The following is a 23,349-nucleotide window of genomic DNA, read 5'->3' on the forward strand; positions in this document are numbered from 1 at the left end:
AGGGCCTGGCTAGGATTGTTGGTGCAGACTCGATGGGCCGAATGGCCTCTTTCTGTACTGTAGGGTTTCCATGATTCTTGTATGAAGAATGCTTGAGAAGTGTCCAAGTAGATTTGCAACGTTGGTTGGATATAGAGCCTTCAGCTGATCTTGGATGCTGAGCACCACGAAGAGATCAAAAGTAGATTTTCACATAAAATTAAACTTAAATTTGTCACAGAGAACATGACTGGCAAAATGAAAAATGGTTTCTTAAAATTCTGTATTGGCAACTAAAGCATAGGACCAAAAGGCTTCCTATCACTCAACCTTCAATAAATAAAGTAAAGCTAGCCAAATACATAAAGCTTTGAAATGCAAAAGAAAAAAAGCTGGAAATACTCAACAGGCCTGGCAGCATCTGTGGAGAGAGAAACAGAGTTTGTTTGGTGACCTTTCATCAGAACCACAAATCCTTGAACAAGCTAATGTTCTTTAATAAGTTAAAAAGGTTCCCTTAGTGTAGGTTTTCAATGTGAATGAGGCTCATTCTTGGAGCAGATTGGTGGGATTTTCCGATCCTGCTAATGGACTTTTGATTGATTTGATTTGATTTTAGTGTCACATTTACTGGGATACACTGAAAAGTATTGCTTCTTGTGTGCTATACTGGCAAAACATATCGCTCATGAAGTACATAGAGGAAAGGATAGGGTGCAGAACCTTGTGTTGCAGCTACAGGTAGGGTGAAGAGAAAGATCAGCTTAATATATGATAGGACTGTTCAGTTTCAATGACTCACTGCTCACCCCCTGCCAAGACGGGGCTGTAAAACTCCGCCCATAGAGCAGAAATACAAAGAAAGACAGATTTAAATTTTTGACAGTGCTTTTCATGGCTACCAAATGTTTTAAAGCACTTTTCAGCTAATGTAGTGTAGTCACTGTTGTAATGTAGGAAACATGGCAGTCAATTTACACACAGCAAAAACCCTGCCATGGACAAAATTTATGTGTTCCTTCTTTCTCCCCACAATCAATGTTTGTACGTAGTGGGTTTGTATTTTCTTACCCTCAGAGTGATTGTCCTGATTTTAAAAATTCTAGCAGCAAACTTTTTTGCAACTTTAAAATGAAGATAGTTATTGTTATCACACACTTGTCCCAGATGTTTAAAATACAATATCCCATTCACTCATCTCACACACACCATCACACGCACAAAGATTACAGATGATGTGCGGGTTAGGTTGATTGGTCATGCTAAATTGACCCTAGTGTCAGGGGGATTAGAGGGTAAATGCGTGGGGTTACTGGAATAGGGCATGGGTGGGATTGTGGTCGATACAGACTTGATGAGCCAAATGGCCTCCTTTCATACTATAAGGATTCTATGTATTCTATGAAGGTAATACAACACAGTTACAACTTATAGTTATCTCAGCCTCTTCTGTGGCAGGCCTGTAGCTTTTTAGATGAAATTGGTGCTTCAGCTGAAATAAAGGCCTTGTAAATCAGAGGATTCTCAGTAAGCTGCAAGACTTCTTATACTCAAATTTCAAGGATGTTGGTTGTCAAGTGAACTCAAAGTTGAAACAGATTGGGACGAGTCTGCCTCCCACTTTCATGGCATTGTTGGTTGCTATCTTTGGTTGCTTAGATGACTTGCAGATGGTTCAATGGCCTCCTGATGGAACTCTCACTGCGAACCAGCTTGTTTCTTTTTCAAACCAAAACCAAAAGTTTCATCATGTGACCTTTTTCAAGTTCAAAGTTCTTTTCCCAATAAGGTGGGTGGTTAGGTTGATTATACATCCTGTGTTGTGGTTTTCACACCTTGAAAACTTGAGGCAACTAGTGTCGCTGTATCTGAATAACCAATGAAATTTGAAATGACCCTTTTTGAATATGTTTCAGGAAAGAGCATTGAGTCAACATCAGTCTGGAAGGTTCTTTTTGTTCTCTCAAGACTGGAGGATATTTCAGTCCACAAGAGAAGTGAGATGATTCTCAGGCGGTCATCTTTTTGCCGCCATTTTTAGACAGTCTAAAATATAAAAGTTAGTTTGAAGTTCAGAATATAGTGGGACATGACAACTCACAAACAGCAATGTGATAACAAAGGGGTAATCTGTTTTTCTTTGATGTTGATTGAGGGGTAACTATTAGCCAGGACACAAGTAGAGCATATTAGAATGTAATTTTTGCTTTGTTGAATAAGTTGAACTATTGAAGGTCCATCATTGAATCAACTAAAAAGATGGATCTATTTAATTCATCTGGATATTACTCCATTGTTTCTGAGGATATATGGACCTCAGAGTATTGGTGAGATCAAGGCCAAATTGGAGATTTTATTCAATCGAATAAAACTGCCATATCTGTTGTGTATTCTTAAGCCAGTTAGGTTCATGGTGGCTAGGGAACATCAACAGAGGAACACTTGAAGAACACAGTTAATCCAAGGGCATATGGTCGGCAATGGGGGACCAGATGGTGGATCATAATTATAGGTAAACTACCACAGAAAAGATCTTAACCAAGGGTACATTTATTAATTAATTATGATTGTGATTACCTCCTGTCCAGACTCTCGGGAGTTCTCTTAATACATGATAATAAAACCCTTGCTGGGGGATTTATTGTCTCTCGCCTTGAACCGGAACAAAGGTTGCAGGTCAATTGCAAATTTTGACAACCCCAGATAAAATTACTTACTGTAGAATTTCTAAAATGTTTTCCTGATTGAGCAGAAGGAATGTCCTTAGGGATCTCCAAGACTTAATGGGGCACTGTCCTTATTCTGGAGAACTGGTGAACTAATATTACAGAACAGTAACAACCTCAAATAAAATTACTTAACCATAGTGGTAGCCTTCAAATTTTCAGTACTCCTTACAATAACACAACTCAATTTTTGAGTAGTTAGAAAGTGAGCATCCAGGTATTTTATTTACAAGGATTGCACTAATTAAATGTGTGAAATCTGGTCACACTTCAGAAACTGTCATGAAGTTAGCTTGGTTACTCTAGGAATTTTAACCCACAGGCCATAAACTTACAATTATATTGCCTCAGTCATCATGTTATCTATTACTCATCAAGATGTGTTTTATGCCAAATAATGATTTTTAATTCACTGGCTGGAAACCTGAATTGAACTTTTAAAAATGCAGGCTTTTTAAAAGGACATAGACTTCATAATCATGCAGCACTGAAACAGACCCTTTGGCCCACCATGTCTATGCCGACCATCTGTACTTATCCCATTTACCAGCACTTGGTTCATAGCCTACTATGTATTGGCGATTTGAGTGCTTGTTCAGATGCTTCTTAAATGCTGCAAGTATACCTGCCTCTCAGGCAGCGCATTCCATATTTCCATCACCCTCTGGTTAAAAATTGTTTCCTCAGATCCCCGCTAAACAACTTACTTCGCAGCTTAAACCCATGCCCTTAAGTGGCTTGGATTCATAGCTCAAGGTGGTAACCCTAATTTGCATTATTATATGTTCCATCTTCCAGTTCATTGGAATGGAGTCAATCTGTCTGCAAAAACCCATCAAAGGCAATGACTTCAGGAGAGTGTGAAGGACTGACATCTTCTGTCTCATTAACTAGACATCTGTGGCAATCACCTGCGGTATTCAAGTGTTGGAGATGGGCCATTACGACTGATCACTTGGACGCTGCAACCATGGCTAAGTTAGTTTCTAGACACGAGTTAAAGCAAGTCACCTTTGGAATACAGGCATTATAGTATCTTTCAACTCCCCGAGGAGTTGAAGAAGACAGCTCAGGTGACAAGCCAACCCTTTGTATGTTTCAAACATATGTTTTCTCCACAGAACCATGGACAAACAGCTTATGGTGAAGATCTAAGTGGGGCCCGCCTGCCTAGGGATTCCCCCCCCACAATCTCCATGAATTGCAGATCAATCTCTTGGATACTGCTGCAAGTAATCTAGGAAGAAAATCATAGGGGCATTAAAATGAAATGGTATGTCTTTTTCCATTTATTGTGAGCACATCTATTTATGAGAATATTGGAGATGGAAAGGAAAAGTTGTTTGACTGGATGGGACAACTAGGGGGGAAGGGGCAGAGTCATGTGATGTAACCTCCAGGTTAAAACATTCAACCAGATTTGGCAACCCTACACCTGCTTCCTTTTTTCTCCAATCCACCTAGTAAGCTTCGAGCTCTGTAATCATCCAGGGATGCCCTGCTTCAGAGAGATTTCTTAAAATAATACATCCCAGCACAACTGTCTCCTAAAAAACATCTAACTCTGTCACCTACAGCTTTAAATTTGAAACACCAAGATCATTGAATTCAACCAGTCAAGCCACCATACTATCGGCTTCATACGCTTACTTATTTTTAATGGACTCCAATTTGGCGAACCTATCCTTTCCCACTCTGTAATGTGTGTGTGTGTATGTGTGCGTGCGTGCACATGCATGTGTGCATGCAAAAGTTGGTATGTTATTATTTTTCTCAGATCAGCTTAAGTGTAATAAAAATAATCTTGTTCTTTGTTAAACTTAAGAAAACTTGTCCTATTGGTTCATTTATAATTACAGCACATAAACAAAACTTCTTAAAATGGAGAAATCTAGGTGCATGGGCTGCACCTACAGTTTGGGACCTCACCAACTGGAAAAAGCACAGTAAAGCTTGATTGACTGACATCCCATCCAGCCATTCTTAAACACTCACTCTATCAACACAGGGGCGCCACGCAACAATATGCACCATCTTTAAAATGCACTGCAGTAACTCACCAAGGTTCCTTTCGCAGCACTTTCCAACCCTACGAGGCAGCAACCACATGGGACCCCACCGCCTGCAAATTCTCCTCCAGATCACATGCCATTTTGACTTGGAACTACATCTCCGTTCCTTCACTCCCTCCCTCACAGCATGACACCAAACAACCTACAGCAGTTCAAGAACATGACTCACTACCTCTTTCTCAAGGGCAATAAATTCTGGCTGAGCCAGAGACGCTCCCATCCTGTGAACAAATAATAATTTTAAAAAATCAGGGACCACTGATTAGATGACGCCGAGCTTGGGTTTTGAAAGCATGAAGAGGAAAGAAGGAAGAAAAGCCTATAGAAGTTAAGGACTTCCACTTTTAAGGTCCTTCGGAGTAATGAGTTAAAGTGGAAGACTATGAAATGAGTTTCAATCTCCATGCAATGTGATATAGGAAAAAACAAACTGAATAGCTAAACATGTGCAGAAAATGCTGGAGAAACTCAGCAGGTCTGATAGCATCTATATGGAGAGCATAGAGTCAACGTTTTGAATCTAGATGATCCTTTGTCAGCTGGCCTCCTCCCACAACTCTTTCATCAGTACATCAACAACTATTTCAGTGCCACTTCATGTTCTCATCTGGACCTGGAATCATTTTTTTAAAAAGCTGTGTTCAGCTCCGACGAAGTGTCATTCAGACTCGAAACATTGGCTCTATTCTCTCTGTGGCATCTCCACATCATGTCTATTCTCTCTCCACAGATGCTGTCAGACCTGCTGAGATTTTCCAGAGTTTTCTGTTTTTGTTTCAGATCCCAGCATCTGCCGGATTTTGCCTCTCGCTAAAGATCTGCTTCATTTTAAGGTTTTTTTCCCAAGCTTGATACCCTGCTTTACTTCAACATCAATTTCCACTTTGTAAGGATAGTTTGCATTTCCTATTTCCCGGAGTCTGACTTTATCTCGCCAACATCTAAGCAAGTGCAACAGAACTCAAAGATCCTTTCACCTCCGGCTATTTTTGTACTGTAAACCATATTTCAATCAATATGCTACAAAAATAAATTATGCCACACATTATGTTCATCAATAAATTGCCTCACATGTCAATGTCTCTTTAAAGTGGAGTATGTGCACTGCACTCAGTTTTGTTGATAATCAGGAGCTTGTGATTATTTAAGATCATGGCACAGTGGTTAGCACTGCTGCCTCACAGTGCCAGGAACCTGGGTACAATTCCCGACTTGGATCACTGTCTGTGCGGAGTCTGCACATTCTCCCCGTGTCTCCGTGGGTTTCCTCCAGGTGCACTGGTTTCCTCCCACAGTCTGAAAGACGTGCTGGTTAGGTGCATTGGCCATGCTGAATTCTCCCTCAGTATAGAATCATAAAATCCCGACAGTGCAGAAGGAGGCCATTTGGCCCATCGAGTCTGCACCGACAACAATCCAACCCAGGCCCTATCCCCATAACCCCACATATTTACCCTGCTGATCCCTCTAACCTACGCATCCCAGGACACTAAGGGGCAATTTAGCATGGCCAATGCACCTAACCTGCACATCTTTGGAGTGTGGGAGGAAACTGGAGCACCCGGAGGAAACCCACACAGACATGGGGAGAATTTGCAAACTCCACACAGTGACCCAAGCCGGGAATTGAACTCAGATCTCTGGCCCTGTGAGGGAGCAGTGCTAACCACTATGCCACCGTGCCATACCCAAACAGGCGTCGGAGTGTGGTGACTAGGGGATTTTCACAGTGACTTCATTGCAGCGTTAAAGTAAGCCTTACTTGTGACACGAATAAATAAACTTAAATCATTGAATCTCTGCATAAAGAATCCCATTCTCAATGATTGCATTGTGCAAGAAATGTCTGCAGCCTCTCCCTAAGCGTTCGCCCCCAAGCTGCTCGGTGAGTAATACATAATTTGAAGAGTATCTCGCATTTCTGGGAAATTCTCCAACCCGAGGTTACAAAACATTAACTTTGCAGCGGCTCATCACGTGGTGGAAGTCAATAGCAATTGCAGCATTTCTCCCTCTCTCCTGCAGTAAGGAATTTGTTGCATTGCTGAGAAAGAATTGTGGGATTAAAGCTGGAGGCGACGCGATCTCATTGGGCCGGGCTGGAGGCAGGCGAATGATTTTAATACGTGTGTGTGTAGGGAAAGCAAACGAATCGCGCAGTCTGCCGGAGAGCTCGCATTCAGCTTTCCCACCCACCCCCCATTCCCCAGTCCCAACGTTACTGGAGCTGTCAACCCAGGGCTGGAGGTGGACTCCTCTTGGTCACTATGTGTTCCTCATGAACATCGCCGTTGCTGCGAAGCTGCCGAGCTCCTGACGCCACAGGTACTGGGTGAAACTGCACATCATTGTGTCAATTACCTGCAGCAATCTCAGCCGGAGATTGTGAATATCCTTCCTTTTCCTTAAAGGAAAGACAATTGTGGGGACGGCTCTTGTTTTCAAATCACTTAATGTGTAACTATTAAAGCGCCTTGTGGGTGCAATAGTGAGCAGGAATTATGTATGCTTTTATTTTAAAAAACAAAACGATGGGAGGACGTGTCAATGGGAGGTTCGTTTGTCAATTACAAAGACTTCGGGTAACTTACAACCCAGAATACTGGGCAGAATACTCTCTCTCCCTCCACAACAATCTTCAGTCTGGTTTTATATATATTTTTGGGATAGAGTAAATGATTGTTCCTTCCAGACTGCCAGCAGCATGGAAATATCTCTCCCCTCCCTCTCCTTCTGAAGCAGCCAGGGCGAGCTAAACGGTGTACTCATGGGGGTCCGGGTGGTCAGGAGGTGGGCTCGGATTGTGATCATTTGGAGAGAGGGGAGTGGGTGAATAAAATGGTTTAGCACTTGCCTGCTCAATCATTTGTGTGACTTTTCTCTTCGCCCCCCCCTCCCCTATAACTCCGGGCAGTGTGGGGATGGGCGTGACTGTTGTGTTTAGAGTGTTACATTTCGGGGTGGTACCGACAGAAAGGACAGGCTTCTTTGAATCGCAGCTGGATTCTCAGGATGGGGAAAAAAAACACAAAGAAATCTCCACCTATTAAAGTGTTCCTTAATTTAAAAAAGCTGCTGTTCCTCTACTCCCCCGGCTGATTGGAATGGTGATCAGACCTAGCATCCTAAAAAATTCCAACACCCAAGTGATCGACAATTAACCCTCCTTTTACTTGGGGGTGGGGGGGGGGGAATCTTATTTTATTTTTGGAATGTATTTTTTATAAGGCTGGTTGAGCAGCGGGGAGCAGCGTCTGCTTTGCTCTGACGTGCTGTCTGCATAGTTACATTGTTACTGGGAAAATGGCAACTAAAAGGACTGGGAGGGGAGCGTGTGAAAAAATAAGGCTGGATACACTGGGATCTCCCTTGTAATAATGTTACACTGGCATGTATAGCCAAACTGGCATCTTCCCGCACTGGCAATGATTCTAGGATGGTGAACAGCAGATATGAGTGTTTGCTTGCTAGGGTGGCTAGGTCAAGTAGTAAAGGCAGAATATAAATTGCTAATGATGCAGATATTAAAATATACAATCAGTCCTGAAAGGCGTTGAGGCTTTTCTTTTAATAGAATGCAAGTTATAAAGTTTGAACCTCCATGTGCTGCTTGGGGGAGATGAGAAAAACAAGTTGTATTTATTTAAGTTGCATTTATGAGTCACCTTTTATTTATAATGTGGGATGAATATTTATTATTATAATTGCAGTTACTTCTCTGTCTTTAAATCGCATATTTGGATGTGAGGCTCAGCTGGGAATACTGCTGCATTCAGGGCCAGAAAGAAGGTCGTGTATACAATCCAAAACCCGAGTTCATAATTCAGGCTGACATTTCAGTGCCATACTGAGAGAGTGCTGCATTGTTGGAGGTGCAGTGCTTCAGATGAGGCCTGCTTGTTCAATGGAAAGTGCAAGATCTGTTGGAACTATTCAAAGAGCAGCTAGCCCCATCAGTCAACATTCTTCTTTTGGCCCACAAGCCTCCAAAGTCAATTTACTGTTCATTTTATTTCTGCATCTTGCTGTGCACAAACTGACAGCTTTTTGCTAAGGCCACGAGTGACAACGTTTTTTTAATATAGAGAAGCAATTAGCTGTACAACGTGTTGCAATGCTCTGAGGGGGTGGTGATTAGTTGTGTAAATGCAGAGAGGTTGAAAAGCTTTATATGGAACATATTGATCTTCAAGGGAAAAACAACTTGGAATCATAGAATCCGTACAGCGCAGAAAGAGGCCATTTGGCCCATCGAGCCTGCACTGACCCACCCACTCAGGCCATTTTCCCCATAATCCCACATATTTACCTGCTCGTCCCCCTGACACCATTCAGCATGGCCAATCAACCTAACCCGCACATCTTTGAATTTAAATTTGACGGAATTACATTTACTACTGCTTGCCTTGTATTGCTTGTGCAGCTCAGATCCTGCTTACCTATAAAGTACTTCTGGGAATATTTTAATAGTTAATCACAGCAAACACGGATTGCATTAAGTCAAGCAGCACTCTTGTCCTGGGCAATGTACATTGACAAGTTAGGTGTAGATACTGCAGGTTGTTTGGTTTGCATAAATGGGGGGGGTCATCATTTTCAGACATATGAGGATTATCTTGTTTACCCATACCCCAACACACATTATAAATGATTAAAAGTAAACATAATAGTGTATATTTAATGAAGAGTATACAATGCAGTCACAGTGGATTAAATTTCCTGATTGGCTGCAATGTTTAGAATCATTGGGTCATTATTCTTGTAGCAGTTCCTACAGCCTTCCTGACCCTGTGTTTCTCTGCAAAAATCTGATGCGGTGAAGCTGACACAGTGATTATGGAAGGCACCTTCATCAATGCTTAGCACTGTTTTCATACACTTTTTTTCTGCTTGGAATTGATAAACTTGTGGAACTGTAGAATTGCTGCTTTTGGCGGGGGCGGGGGGGCGGGGGGGGGGGGGGGGGGGGCGCAGGCACTCGGACAGAAGAGTAATCCTTCTTTTCAATTCTGCTAATAATTTCAGATCTGTGCACTTATGATTTCAACCGAGTTTGTTCCTCTTTGTTTTTATATTTCCCCTCATAGAGTTCTTACCTGGTTGCAGATGGGAGGTACATTGTAATGCGTGACAAAATCTTTAAAGCAAAGTGCTGTTAAGTTATGGTGCAGAGTCAGATCATAGAAATGATAGCACAGAAGGGGATCATTCAACCCATCTTGTTCATGCCTAACCAAAGACACCTAGGTCTCCTTTCTGATCCTATTGTCCTGCACGTGGCCCATCGCCCTGTAGCTTTGAGCACTTGAGGTGCACATTCAGATACTTTTTAAACAAGCTTCAGGTCTCTGTCTCCATCACCAACTCAGACAGCGAATTCTAGACACCCACCAACCTCTGCATGAGAGAGTTTTTCCTCGTGTTCCCTTTAATCCTCCTGCCACTTAGCTTGAATCTATGACCCTGGGTTTTGAACTCTCTGCCAAGGGGAACAGGTTCCTCCTGTTTACTTTATCTCTACCCCTCACTATTTTGTGTACCTCAATCACATCATCCTCCAGCCCTGACAACATTCTTGTAAATCATCCCTGCACACTCTCTTCAGAACAATTACGGGCTTCCTGTAATGTGACCAGAACTGCACACTGTACTCCTGTTGTGGCCTCACCAATATCTTATGCATTTTCATTATTATATCCCTATTTTTGTATTCTATACCTCTGCCAATCAAAGAGAACATTCCATATGTCTTTACAACCTTATCAACCTGTACTGCTACTTTTAGGGACTCTCATGCCAAGATCTTTCACTTCATCTACCCCTCTCAGTATATTCCCGTTATTGTGTATTCCCTTTTACTGTTTGACCTCCCTAAATGCATTACCTCACACTTACCAGAGTTGAACTCCATCTGATACTTTCCTGGCCACTCTGCCAACCCATCTTTATCAAATTGGAGCTGAGTTATCATCTACATGGCCAACTTTTGTGTCGTCTGCAAATTTCCCAACCGTGCCCCCTACGTTCAAACCTGAATCGTTAATATATAACACAAACAGCAGGGGTCCCAACATTGTGGAACACCACTTGAAACAGCTTTCCATTCACAAGAGCAGCCATCAGCCATTAAGTTTTGCTTCCTGTTACTAAGCCAATTTTGGATCCAATTCACCACATTACTCTGTATCCCATAGGCTTTTGCTTTATTGACCAGTCTGCCATGTGGGACCTTATCAAATGGCTTACTACAATCCACGTAGACAACATCCACTGCACTATCATCATCGATCCTCCTTGTCACTTCCTCAAAGAATTCAGTCAAATTTGTAAGACGTGACCTTCTCTGAACAAAGCCATGCTGACTATACCTGACTAGTCCATGCCTTTCTAAGTGACAGGTTATCTGTTCTCTCAGGATTGACTCTAACAATTTGCCCGCCACGAAGTGAGACTAACTGGCCTATAATTGTTTGGCATTTCCTTCGTACCCTTTTTAAACAACAGAACCACATTTGCATTCCGCCAGTCCTCCGGCACCTGATCTGTGTCTAGTGAAGATTGGAAAATAATCTTCAGAGCATCTGCTATTTCTGCCATGAACTCCTTCAACATCCTCAGGAATAATCAATCTGGCCCTGGTGAATTGTCCACTTCCAGCTCCTCTAACACTTCCTCTCCCATGATTGTTCTATCCAATATTTCACACTGCTCCTCTTGGATTACGATATCCGCATCATCCCTTTCCTTTGTGAATATGGAGACAAAAAAATTCATATTTCTTATTATGTCATCAAAAGGTCCCAGAATGTTTCACAATTATTAAGTTCTGAAGTGAAGTTTTTATTTTATGGCAAAAATGACAGACATTTTGCACACAGCTAGAAACAGAAACCCAGTTGAATGGCTTGTTAATGTAGACTTGATGATTTGACTGTGGGACACATTTTAAAAATTCATTCTTAGCCTTGCCCATGCTAATTACCCTTGAGAAGCTGCCTTGAAGTGCTACATTTCATGTGGTACAGGTACACCCACAGTGCTATTAGGGAGGAAGTTCCAGGATTTTGATCCAGGACAGCGAAGGAACGGTGATTATAGTTCCAAATCAGGATGTAGTTTGGAGGAGAACTTGCAGGTGGTTGTATTCCTATGCTGCCTTATCCTCTGTGGTAAAGTTTTCTGGTTTGGAGAGTGCTGTCAAAGAAGCCTTGGTTAGTTGTTGCAGTGCATCTTGTAGATGATGCCCACTGCTGCCATTGTGTGCTGATGGAGGGAGTGAATGCTTCATGTGATGTATGGGGTGCCAATCAAGTGGGCTGCTTTGTCCTGGATGATGTGAAGCTTTTTGTGTTGTTGGAGCTGCACTCATCCAAGCAAGTAGAGTCCATTCCATTGCACTCCTGATTTGTGTCTTCGAGATGGTGGACAAGTTTTGGGGAGTACTCACTGCAGGAGTTTGTTACTTGCTGCTGGATTCCCAGCCTCTGACCTGCTCCAGTGGCCTGGTATTTATATGGCTCATCCAGTTCAGTTTCTGCGCAACCATAACCTCTCGTGATATTGTTGGAGTGGATTCAGCAATGGTAATGCCATAGAACATCAAGGGTAGATGGTTAGACTCTTTCTTATTGGCTTACTCCTCTCGGCTTGGGTCACAGTCTGTGTGCAGTTTGCACATTCTCTCCATGTCTACGTGGGTTTCCTCCAGGTGCTCCGGTTTCCTCCCACATTCCAAAGCTGTGCGGGTTATGTTGATTGGCGATGCTAAATTGACCCTAGTTTCGGGGGGATTAGTAGGGTAAATATGTGGGGTTGCGGGGATAGGGTGGGATTATTGTTGATGCAGGCTTGATGGGTTGAATGGCCTCCTTCTGTACTGTAGGGATTCCATGATTGTCAATCCAAATGTTCGCCGAAGGCTGTTGCTTGACACTTTTGTGTGGTGCAAATATTACGTGCCATTTATAACCCAAGCCTGAGGTTTGCATGTGAGCATGGGCTGCTTCAGCATCTGAGAAGTTGCAAATCATACTGAACACTGCAACCATCAGTGAAGATTGCCACTTATGATAGAGGGAAAGTTATTGATGAAGCGGCTGAGGACACTCCTGAAACAGTAGCCTGGGACAGAGATGATTGATGTCCAGTAACCTCAATGTCTACCTTTGTGCTAGGTAACTTCAACCAAAGGAAGGTTTTCCCCTGATTCCCAATTCCTTCAATTTTTTTGCTTGGCCCCTTGATGCCACACTCTGTCAAATTTTGCCTTGATATCAAAGACAATCAGTCTCACCTCGCATCTGGAATTCAGCTCTTTTGGCCATTTTGTCAATAAATATCTGGAAGTAAATGTTTGATGGTGACCATGCAACTTGCCAATTGTAAAAACCCATCTAGTTCACTAATGCTCTTCAGGGAAGGAAATCTGCTATCGTTCCTGGTCTGGCCTACATGCAACTCCAGACCCACAGTAATGTGGTTGACTCTTAAATGCCATCTGAAATGGCCTAGCAGGCCACTCAGTTGAATCAAACCACTCAGCATTGCAGGTGCACCTATACCACATGGACTGCATAGTTCAAGAAAGTAGCTTACCACCACCTCTTCAAGGGCAATTAGGGATTTTGATTTGATTCATTATTGTCGCATGTATTAACATACAGTGAAAAGTATTGTTTCTTGCGCGCTATACAGACAAAGCACACCATTCATAGAGAAGGAAATGAGAGAGTGCAGAATGTAGTGTTACAGTCATAGCTAGGGTGTAGAGAAAGATCAACTTAATGCAAGGTAAGTCCATTCAAAAGTCTGACAGCAGCAGGGAAGAAGCTGTTCTTGAGTTGGTTGGTACGTGACCTCAGACTTTTGTATCTTTTTCCCAACGGAGAAAGGTGGAAGAGAGAATGTCCGGGGTGCGTGGGGTCCTTAATTATGCTGGCTGCTTTGCCGAGGCAGGGGGAAGTGTAGACAGAGTCGATGGCTGGGAGGCTGGTTTGTGTGATGGATTGGGCTGCATTCACGACATTTTAGAACATAGAACATTACAGCGCAGTACAGGCCCTTCAGCCCTCGATGTTGCGCTGACCAGTGAAACCAATCTAAAGCCCATCTAACCTACACTATTCCAATATCATCCATATGTTTATCCAATAACCATTTGAATGCTCTTAATGTTTACGAGTCCACTACTGCTGCAGGCAGGGCTTTCCACGCCCTTACTACTCTCTGAGTAAAGAACCTACCTCTAACATCTGTCCTATATCTCTCACCCCTCAATTTAAAGCTATTGGGCAATATATGCTGGCCTAGTCAGTGATGCCTAGATCCCATGAATGAATAAAGCAAACAGAAAACATTCTTTGCAATTGTCGAGAGTTCTGTTTTGAATCGTACATCTCAGCCCGTTTTTGGGATTACCTCTGACATGTCGTAGTTATAGCAACTCAATGTACTTGAAGCATTTTTTTTTTGCTTTTGTGCATTCATGCTGTAACACCGACTGTTATTATCTTCTAATGAATTTCAGCCTCCTGATTGATGGGTTGGGTGTTCTCAGGCTTCTTTCCCTCTTCCACCCTGGCAAGGTTGTAATTGGCTGATAGTGTGCTACATGATTGCCTTCTAATCAGGTCAATTTATTTGGCCAAAGTACAAGTTTGGATAGTTTAATTTATTTTATTGATCAGTTGTATTGTTGAAAGGGCTGAAATAAAGTTACGTGAAGACAACAATGCTTTAATTAACTTGATTAGATTTAAACTATCTGAAGGTGTCATAATCACAGCAAAGTAGGTCTTGCTTTCAGACAGTTAAGTGCTAACCGCAATGTAACCTGAAATAGCTAGCGCATTGTGGTGTTGTATGTTATTTGTTTCATTTTTGTGAAGCAAATGCTATGGCTAAAATAAGCAGTCCTTTGAGTACACGTTTAACATCTTAACTGCATTTCAGTAATTACACGAAGAAGCATGACGTTTGCAATGCATTTCACCAGTGGAAACCAGTTGCCTCAGTCAGATACATGAAGTTACAGTTTATATGTGCACAGTTCATGGAATGATATAAGAACCTATGTTCCAGATTCCACCAAAAATATAGACCGAAAGGTTTGGTGGCACACACCCTGTTTTTCGTGCAGACTCCAGTATAGGAGGCAATGCACACTCATTACTTGTTGGAACTGAACTCGTGGTTCAATTCCAGCCTTGGGTCACGATCAGTGTGGGGTCTGCACATTCTCGCCACGTCTGTGTGGATTTCCTCCGACTACTCATGTTTCCTCTTGTGTCTTTAAGACCTGGTTGGCTGTAGAGATTTGCATTCTAATCAGTATTCTGTAACTTGATTTTGTGTCTCTCTGCCCTGTTTGAGAGCAGATTTCCACTCCATCTGACGAAGGAGCAGCGCTCCGAAAGCTAATGGCATTTGCTACCAAATAAATCTGTTGGACTTTAACCTGGTGTTGTTAAAACTCTTACCTTGTTTCCTCCCAGTCTAAAGATGTGCAGGTTAAGTGGCTTGGCCACGCTCCCACTGTACGAAGATGTGCAGGTTAGGTGGATTGGCCTTGCTAAATGCATGGGGTTGCAGGGCTGGGTGTGATGCTTTTTCAGAGACAGTGCAAACTCAATGGGCTGAATGGTCTGTTTCTGCACTTCAGCAATTCTATGGTGGCCGCACTTGAATCAGCATATGCAAGTAAGGAGTTGAATGCCCCTTTTAGGTCCCCTTTGCAAGAATGGTTTCCTCTGAGGCAGATGATGCTAGCGGTACTCTTTTCTAAGACAATGCTTGACCTAAAAGGTATCCTTTTAAAGGGATCACTTGTTAGACCGCAAGCAACAAGGTCATGTTTGAAATTGTGCTGACACGAATGTAGAGCTGGGTGGAGAAGGAATGGTTTTCCTGACCCCACATACAGAAAACATAGGCTGCTTTTTATTTTCCCTGGCCTCAGCTGTATCGCAAACAGTTTGCGCACCTTCTGGACCTGACGCAGAAATGGGTGCATTCGAATTTACAGATTTTGTTGTCAACTGCAGACTCCATGTGTGGAAGTACCCAGGTGCTCAAGCATGTCCTCATTAACAGCATTCTGAAATATTTAGTCTAATTCTCAGCTTGATTTGATGAATTAGAAAAAGATCTAATGTGATTTTATATTGTATTACAGACATTCTATATGTAGACAATTTTCACTGTAAGGAGTAATTTTTATAGTTTGATTTCATACAGTCAGGTCTTAGAAAATTCTCCAAATAGATTCATACAACGATTGGCCTTCTAAGCTTTATGTTAGAATGAATTAGAATCTTGATTAATGAATTATTCATTTAATAAAATTTAATTACCTTTGTTCTAATTTGAGCCCCATTGCTTAAATGTCTGTGCTGCCGTAATATAATTGAAATTGTTTGGTAGACAGTGCATATTCAATAGGCTGCTTCATCTGTTGTGGGAATCTGGTGGTCAAACGACATGCGAGACGTGATTTCTGAGCTTGCCACGTTGAGTGCTGCCCCTTTTATAATCAGAGACACTGATTTGAGCAGGGAGACTGCTGTGTGAAAGACTGGATGCCTATCTCTAAGGATTAGATTTAGAATGGCAAGCCCGCTGAGTGAGCAGGACTGTTTCCTGTTATGGCTCAGACCTTTCTCCCACCACTTCTGCCTTGTCTCTGGACCAGACTAATCATTTCCACATGCTGTGAAAGAAACCTGCACAGCTATGAATGAGCTTTCTGCCATGGGACTGGCCATTACCCTGAAGATTATGCATGATACCCAGCTTGTTTTCCTGTCTCCACCATAAGGTGTTAAATGTAATACTGTCAGACCTTCATATTCAAGACAGGACTTGTACTTAGTCAATTATATTACTTGCAAATAAGTCTGAGAAGCAGTGAGACCTAAGGGATCGACGGTACAGGACTTGATAGAATCAGTCCACGAGGAGTTAAAATAGTTGAGCTGGAAACTATTTCCTGTGTAGTTGGACCTTAACGTTGTTGACTATCATATTACAAGGTGTACAAAATGATTGTGGCGGATGTAAATTCCTATGTCAAATCACAAAGTCCAATTCTCCCAACAAGTTACTCAACAATTGGCAGAAAAGTGTTTACTATTTCACACTGAATTTCAGTGAACACAATGTGGTGACAAAATCACTTAAGCCTGTTTTGTTGGAGGGATTGGTGGTCTAGCACTGCAGTGTTGGTCTCAGCCAGACTGCAAATCTTGTACACAGTCTGCTTGGAACTGTTATTCATTTACTCAGATTTCCTTGAGCACTTCTATAAACCCAAATATGCACTGGACTGCAATCAAACAAGGGTTGTGTGAGGCTGCTCCAGTGTCCATTTTGGTCTTGACTCTTGGATTTGTACCATTGCACAAACAAACTTAGACGTTTAGAAGGATAACTTGAATGTTAAAGTCAAAAACCAGTGGAAAATCATATTGACCTTTTAACAGGATTTCAAATTAACATGGTTTATAGGATTTTATGAGAATCTGTTCACAGTATATGAAAAGTAACATTGTCAAATACAGTTGTTTTTGTTTAGTTTATTGCTAAGTGGGTGGCTCAGAAAGAAGAGTGCAAGGTCAAGGACTTCACAAATTTATTTTAACAAGGCGACGGCACAAGTTGCAGAGACTGCCACAGACCTGAACAAATTCACATCAGGAAAGACCGCACACTATTTGTCAGCAGTGTTGGTCCTTGAAAGCTTTTGACCCTTCAGAAAGTTTGTTAGGGCTTCTCAGATTTTTTAGTCAGATTTTTCTGTACTTTGGGCATTCGGGTGTTGACTAAAATGTTACATCTGTCACTAGTTACTGCCACAATGGATTGTCTGCATGCTTTGTAAATCTGTGTCGATGCGTTAAATGTAGCCTGTTATTTGGCAAACAATCAAACTGACAACGTACCTGGGGAACCAGTTGCATTAATCAAGTTATAGCTGATAATTGATCAAAACTATTGTGATTTTTGGACTTTGTAGAGCAGAGAAATGTGCATAATTGTAAAGGCAATTTTCAAGAAGAAATGCCACATTTCTTCCCTAAATATAAAAAATACCTTTTTAGAACTTATTCATCTTGTCTAGAGAGAGAGATTTCTTGAGGCATTGCTCACAGAGTAGGTCAAAAAATGTGCTGTTCTATAATCATCGGGATCTATAAAACATGTAACTGGTTGTTCTCTTGAGTTAAGAGTATAGTGGTCATTTTTACAGGCTACTAATCTGGAGGCCTGGACTAGTAATCCAGTGAACACAAGTACAAATCCCACCATGGCAAACTGCAAATTTGAATTCTCTTTAAATCAACCTGGAATAAAGACCACAGTAAAAAAATGACCATGCAGCTGTTTGATTGTAACAATCTAACTAATGTCCTTTGGGAAGGGAAATCTGCCATCCTTACCCAGTCTGGCCCATATGCGATTACAGTTGTGGTTGATTCTTGACTGTCTCCTCAGTTCTACCAAATCTCCACAAAGAGTAAAATTGGATGGACTGTGTTTTAGACTTTGCCTTTGTCATATTCTAATTCACACTCAGTAGCCACACAAAGTCCTCTTCAGTAACATCTGGAGACTAATGCTAAATTTGGGAGAGCTGTTTCATTTTCAATAGTTTTCACAATCATATCCATCACCTAATTCCCAAACTCCTCCAGAACTATTCCTGGAAATGTTCTGTCACAGTGGATGAACATGAACATGAACATGGAGGTTTATAGAGCCATGGAGGTTTACGGCATGGAAACAGGCCCTTCGGCCCAACTTGTCCATGCCGCCCAGTTTTTACCACTGAGCTAGTCCCAATTGCCCACGTTTGGCCCATCTTACCCTTGTAACTGTCTGAATGTTTTTTAAAAGACAAAATTGTACCCGCCTCTACCACTGCTGTTGGCAGCTCATTCCAGACACTCACCACCCTCTAAGTAAAAGAATTACCCCTCTGGACCTTTTTGTATTTCTCCCCTCTCACCTTAATTCTATGCCCTTTGGTTTTAGTCTCCCTACCTTTGGCCAGATTTGAATTACCCCGGCATTAACCTTGGATCCAATGAAGCCTCATGGCTTCAGGTGAGACACAGGCAAGGAAAATTGCAGAATACCATCTGCTAACTTCCCTCGACTGGTGATTCAGCGCTCCTCCATTTAAGCATCACTTGGAGGAAACACTATAAATAGAAATGGTAGAGAATCACAAAAGTGTTATAGCACAGAAGGAGGCTATTTGGCGGGTCTTGTCTGTGCCAGCTCTCCAAAAGAACAATTTACTTGAGTAATAATCATTGCATCCTACAATCATAGAATCCCGACAGTGCAGAAGGAGGCCATTTGGTCCATCGTGTCTGCACCGACCCAGACCCTATCCTGGTAACCCCACATATTTACCCTGCTAATCCCCCTGGCACTTGGGGTCAATTTAGCATAGCCACTCTGCCTTACCTGCGCATCCTTGGAGTGTGAAAGGAAACCGGAGCGCCCGGAGGAAATTCACGCAGACATGGGGAGAACGTAAAAACTCCACGCAGACAGTCACCTGAGGCAGGAATTGAACCCAGGTTCCTGGCGCTGTAGGCAGCAGTGCTAACCACTGTGCCACCGTGAATTATTCCCCACCTTTTCCCCATAACCCTGTACATTTATCCTTTTCAGATAACAATCCAATTCCCTCTTGAATACCTCGATTGAACCTACCTCCACCTCACACTCGGGCAGCACCTTCCAGATCTTAACTACTTGCAATGTGAGAGAGGTTTTCCTAAAATCTCCATGGCTTCTTTTGCCAATTACTGTAAATCTGTGCTCTCTGTCTCCATTCTCTGATGAGTGGAAACAGTTTTTCCTTATCTACCTTGTCCAGACACCCCATGATTTTAATTACCTCTGTCAGATCTCTCCTTGAAGGAAAACAGTCCCAACTTCTTTAACGTAGAATGATACAAAATTTATATTTTTCTACGTAGCTGAAACTTCTTATCCCTGGAACAATTCTGGTTTTTGGTTTGATTTATTATTGTCACATGTATTAACATACAGTGAAAAGTATTGTTTCTTACATGCTACACAGACAAAGCATACTGTTCATAGAGAAGGAAAGGAGAGAGTGCAGAATGTAGTGTTACAGTCATAGCTAGGGTGAAGAGAAAGATCAACTTAATGCAAGGTAGGCGTCAATTCTATAAGTGAATCTCTTTTCTGCACTCTCCTTAATGGCTACACATCTTTCCTAAAGTGTGGTGCCCAGAACTGGACGCAATACTCCAGCTGAGGCTAAACCAATGTTTTGTACAAGTTTAACGTAACCGTCTTCCTCTTGTGCTATGCTTAGAAAACTGCAAGTTTTATTAACTGCTCTCTCAACCTGTTCTGCCATCTTCAATGATTTCTGCACATACAGACCTGGATCCCTCTGCTCCTGCATCCCCTTTAGAATTATATCCTTTATGTTGCATTTTCATGTACTGCCTACGAAAATAAATTACTTCACACTTTTCTACATTGAATTCCATCTGCAACTTGTCTGCCCATTCCAACAACTTGTCCCTGTCCTTTTGAAGTTTTACTCTAACCTCCTCACAGCTCACAATACTTTCAGGTTTTGTATCATCTGCATATTTTTAAATTGTGCCCTTTGTACCAACATCTAGGTCATTAATACTTGAGATGCTTTTTTACCCTTTCAAGGTGCTATGTAAATGTGAGTTATTTTGCTGAATTAAAGTAAGCACTTATTTAAATACATTCTGCGTAAAATGGTAAGACAAATGTAGCCTTGCTAGTCTTTGTTCCTTTTCAGTCACTTGTTAAATTGTTCAGTAAATTGCAATTTACCAATTAAGTGGAGGTGAGAAGGTGCATAAGGTTTAAATATTACAATTGACAATAATTTGATACCTAGCCAGAATTTCTAATACAGCAAAAGGAGTGACACTTTCTGCTTGTTTGTCTGTGAAGGCCAAATGTCTCCAAAGAGCCTTTACAATCAATCTATGCAGTGTTACTGAGCACCCTGGAGAATAGACTTCTGTATGGAAAGTGGGTTTGGGCTGATAGAAATCAAGTTACCATTTTAAATCTCTTGATTTATTTTTAATTGTACAAAAAATGAAGTATTTAGTTTAACGAGTGGATGGATGGAGCCTGTGATGGACATAACATTGACATAGCATGAGGGGGGCTAATGGGTATTTTCACCACAAGCTAATTTTGCTCATTGTTGTCCATACGCACAGCAGATATTAGGTTTGGAACATGTGTGAATGTGCTGCCAAAGTATAAAATAGATGTTCTGTTAATTGTAGCCACACAGAACCAACAAAGTAATCACCCTGAAATTATGGTATTAATTCACCATCTTTTCATAATGTTTGCATTTTGTTTAATAATAAATGCTTCAGTGTGTTTTATCTGTGCCTTCATTGACCATGTTTGGCTTAAAGTCAGTAATCAAAGTATAACAAATTATACCTGAAGCTATAATGAGGGACATCTCATTGTGGCGAATAAGATATTTTAAACTGTTACAATCTCCATTCTCTGGTATGCATTTTGCTGACTTGTTTAAGAATGCATGTATTCTAAAATGAATGGTCAAATCAAGTCATATTAGCAAAGGTTTGACTATTGGGGCAAACTGATCCAATAGGTTGTAGTTCAAAAACACAGAAATCAGATGTTAATATTTGACTCGAGTCTTTTTTAGATGGACATTCAATGGCTGAGCTATTGATGGCTGTGGACATTGACTTGCAAAGTCGGATCTCTCAAATCTACATTGGAACTAGACAAAATTACATCCTCTTCCCTTCCCCCAAAGGAGGTTAAATTGGATTAAGGTGGTGTGTGAAGAACAGCACATGCACTCCAAACATCCAACAGCATTGCAAACATTTATACTTTGTACTTCAGAGCAGAGTTTCCAGTGCTCATACTTTCCCAGAACTGCTCATGGCCCTAAAGTACTATAAACACCTAAACCTGGATACGACTTCTGCCGTTTTTGTCAAACAGTAGCCAGAAAAGAAACAAAAAGCCAGCCTGATTTTTTTTAAAAATCCCCAACAACCATTTGAATGCCAACAGAGCAGTGTATGGATGATAGATGTTGCAGCTGTGGTGATCCCAATCTTCTGACCATTTTGTCAAGTCACTAGTTCGTTTTAGCCATGGAGGTTATCTTGCTTTACAACTAAGAACTGTGGCTTTTTTATTGCTGTTTAATCTGTAGCTTTTTCTCTTCCACCAGTTCTCTGATTCTTTAGACGAATGACGTATTTTCAGTGCATACTAATCTGAAACCACAGCTGTAACACTGGGGTCTCTTGAAATTTTTTGACCCCAGACTTTAAATCAAATTTAAGAACTTGGAGGCTTTGATTAGTTTGGAGTCTTTATTAAGTCATCATGAATAAGATCAGTTGTCAGATGTTTTCAGTGTTGCAGAACTGCAGACAGGGCAGTCAAATCAGCAGAGGATTGAAGTCCTGGATATCTATCAGTGAGCGCTACAGCATGTAAAAAAAAATCTTGACCTAGGACCAGACTGTACATATGTGTTGATGCAGGAATCTGTTTACCGGACCATCCATATTCCCACAATCAACGAGTATTACTGTGTTCAACCAAACACCAGTAATAATCCTTTTAACTAGCAGAACGTTTGTTGCACAAAGTATGCAATGTTCCTATTTATTCAGCAGCATGATGTCCTGTTTACCATACAGAACTGCTTTTGAAAGTGGCTTTGGGTTCCTTTGTACTTTTGAGCTCCTGTGAGCTAAACTGTTTTCAGAACAGGACCATTTTTCCCAGCAGGAAGGTGAGGAAGGCAGCCAAAGTAGATGACTACAACCAGCTTGACTGTTTCCCACCTGCCTCGAGTATTCTGCTATACTGGCTGGGGAGCTGTTTACCAGCTCTGGTTTAAGAAGTATGGTTGCCTTTTTAAAAAAAGTGCAGGTGCACTGTTTTAAAGCTTATTTTATTAGCATCACAAGTTGGCTAACATTAATACTGCAATGAAGTTACTGTGAAAATCCCCTAGTCGCCACACTCCGTTGCCCGTTCGGGTACACCTGAGGGAGAATTTAGCATGGCTAATGCGTCTAACCAGCACGTCTTTCGGACTGTGGGAGGAAACCGGAGCACCCGGAGGAAACCCACGCAGACACAGGGAGAACGTGCAGATTCTGCACAGTGACCCAAACTGGGAATCGAACCCGGGTCCCTGGCGCTGTGAGGCAAAAGTGTAACCACTGTGCCACCCTGCTGCCACAAGAGGCTATGTCACTTAAGAGACTATCGCAACACTAACACTTGCTTAAGCTGCAAATCTTGGTGATTTTATTTTTGTATCCATCCCAGTGGTCTATACTGCATGCCTTGGTGCTGCCTTTAGCTCTGGTATCTTCTTCCTCCCTCTCCCCACCCCCTGCTTCGGGACTGTACGCAGAAAGCATACTCTGCCCCAGTGTTGGGTTGTGGTGACGTGCACCACTGTGGAATGCATGGAGAAAAATATCCCAAAGCTCCGCTTCTGTGCA

General features: G+C 41.8%; 1 protein-coding gene across 2 annotated transcripts in view; it reads left to right on the forward strand.

Moving 5' to 3' along the window:
• The first annotated feature begins 6,747 nt into the window (after positions 1-6,747).
• LOC144508578 (band 4.1-like protein 1) overlaps positions 6,748-23,349 on the forward strand; it is a 290,684-nt gene continuing 274,082 nt past the window's right edge. The window contains exon 1 of one of the 2 annotated variants that reach the window (XM_078236670.1): positions 6,748-7,102. The gene's annotated coding sequence lies outside the window, so the exon portion shown is untranslated. The remainder of the gene's footprint in view (positions 7,103-23,349) is intronic. The other variant, XM_078236672.1, reaches the window with a different exon arrangement.

This window comes from Mustelus asterias, chromosome 20, assembly GCF_964213995.1.
Source record: "Mustelus asterias chromosome 20, sMusAst1.hap1.1, whole genome shotgun sequence".
NCBI classification, from domain to species: domain Eukaryota; kingdom Metazoa; phylum Chordata; class Chondrichthyes; order Carcharhiniformes; family Triakidae; genus Mustelus; species Mustelus asterias.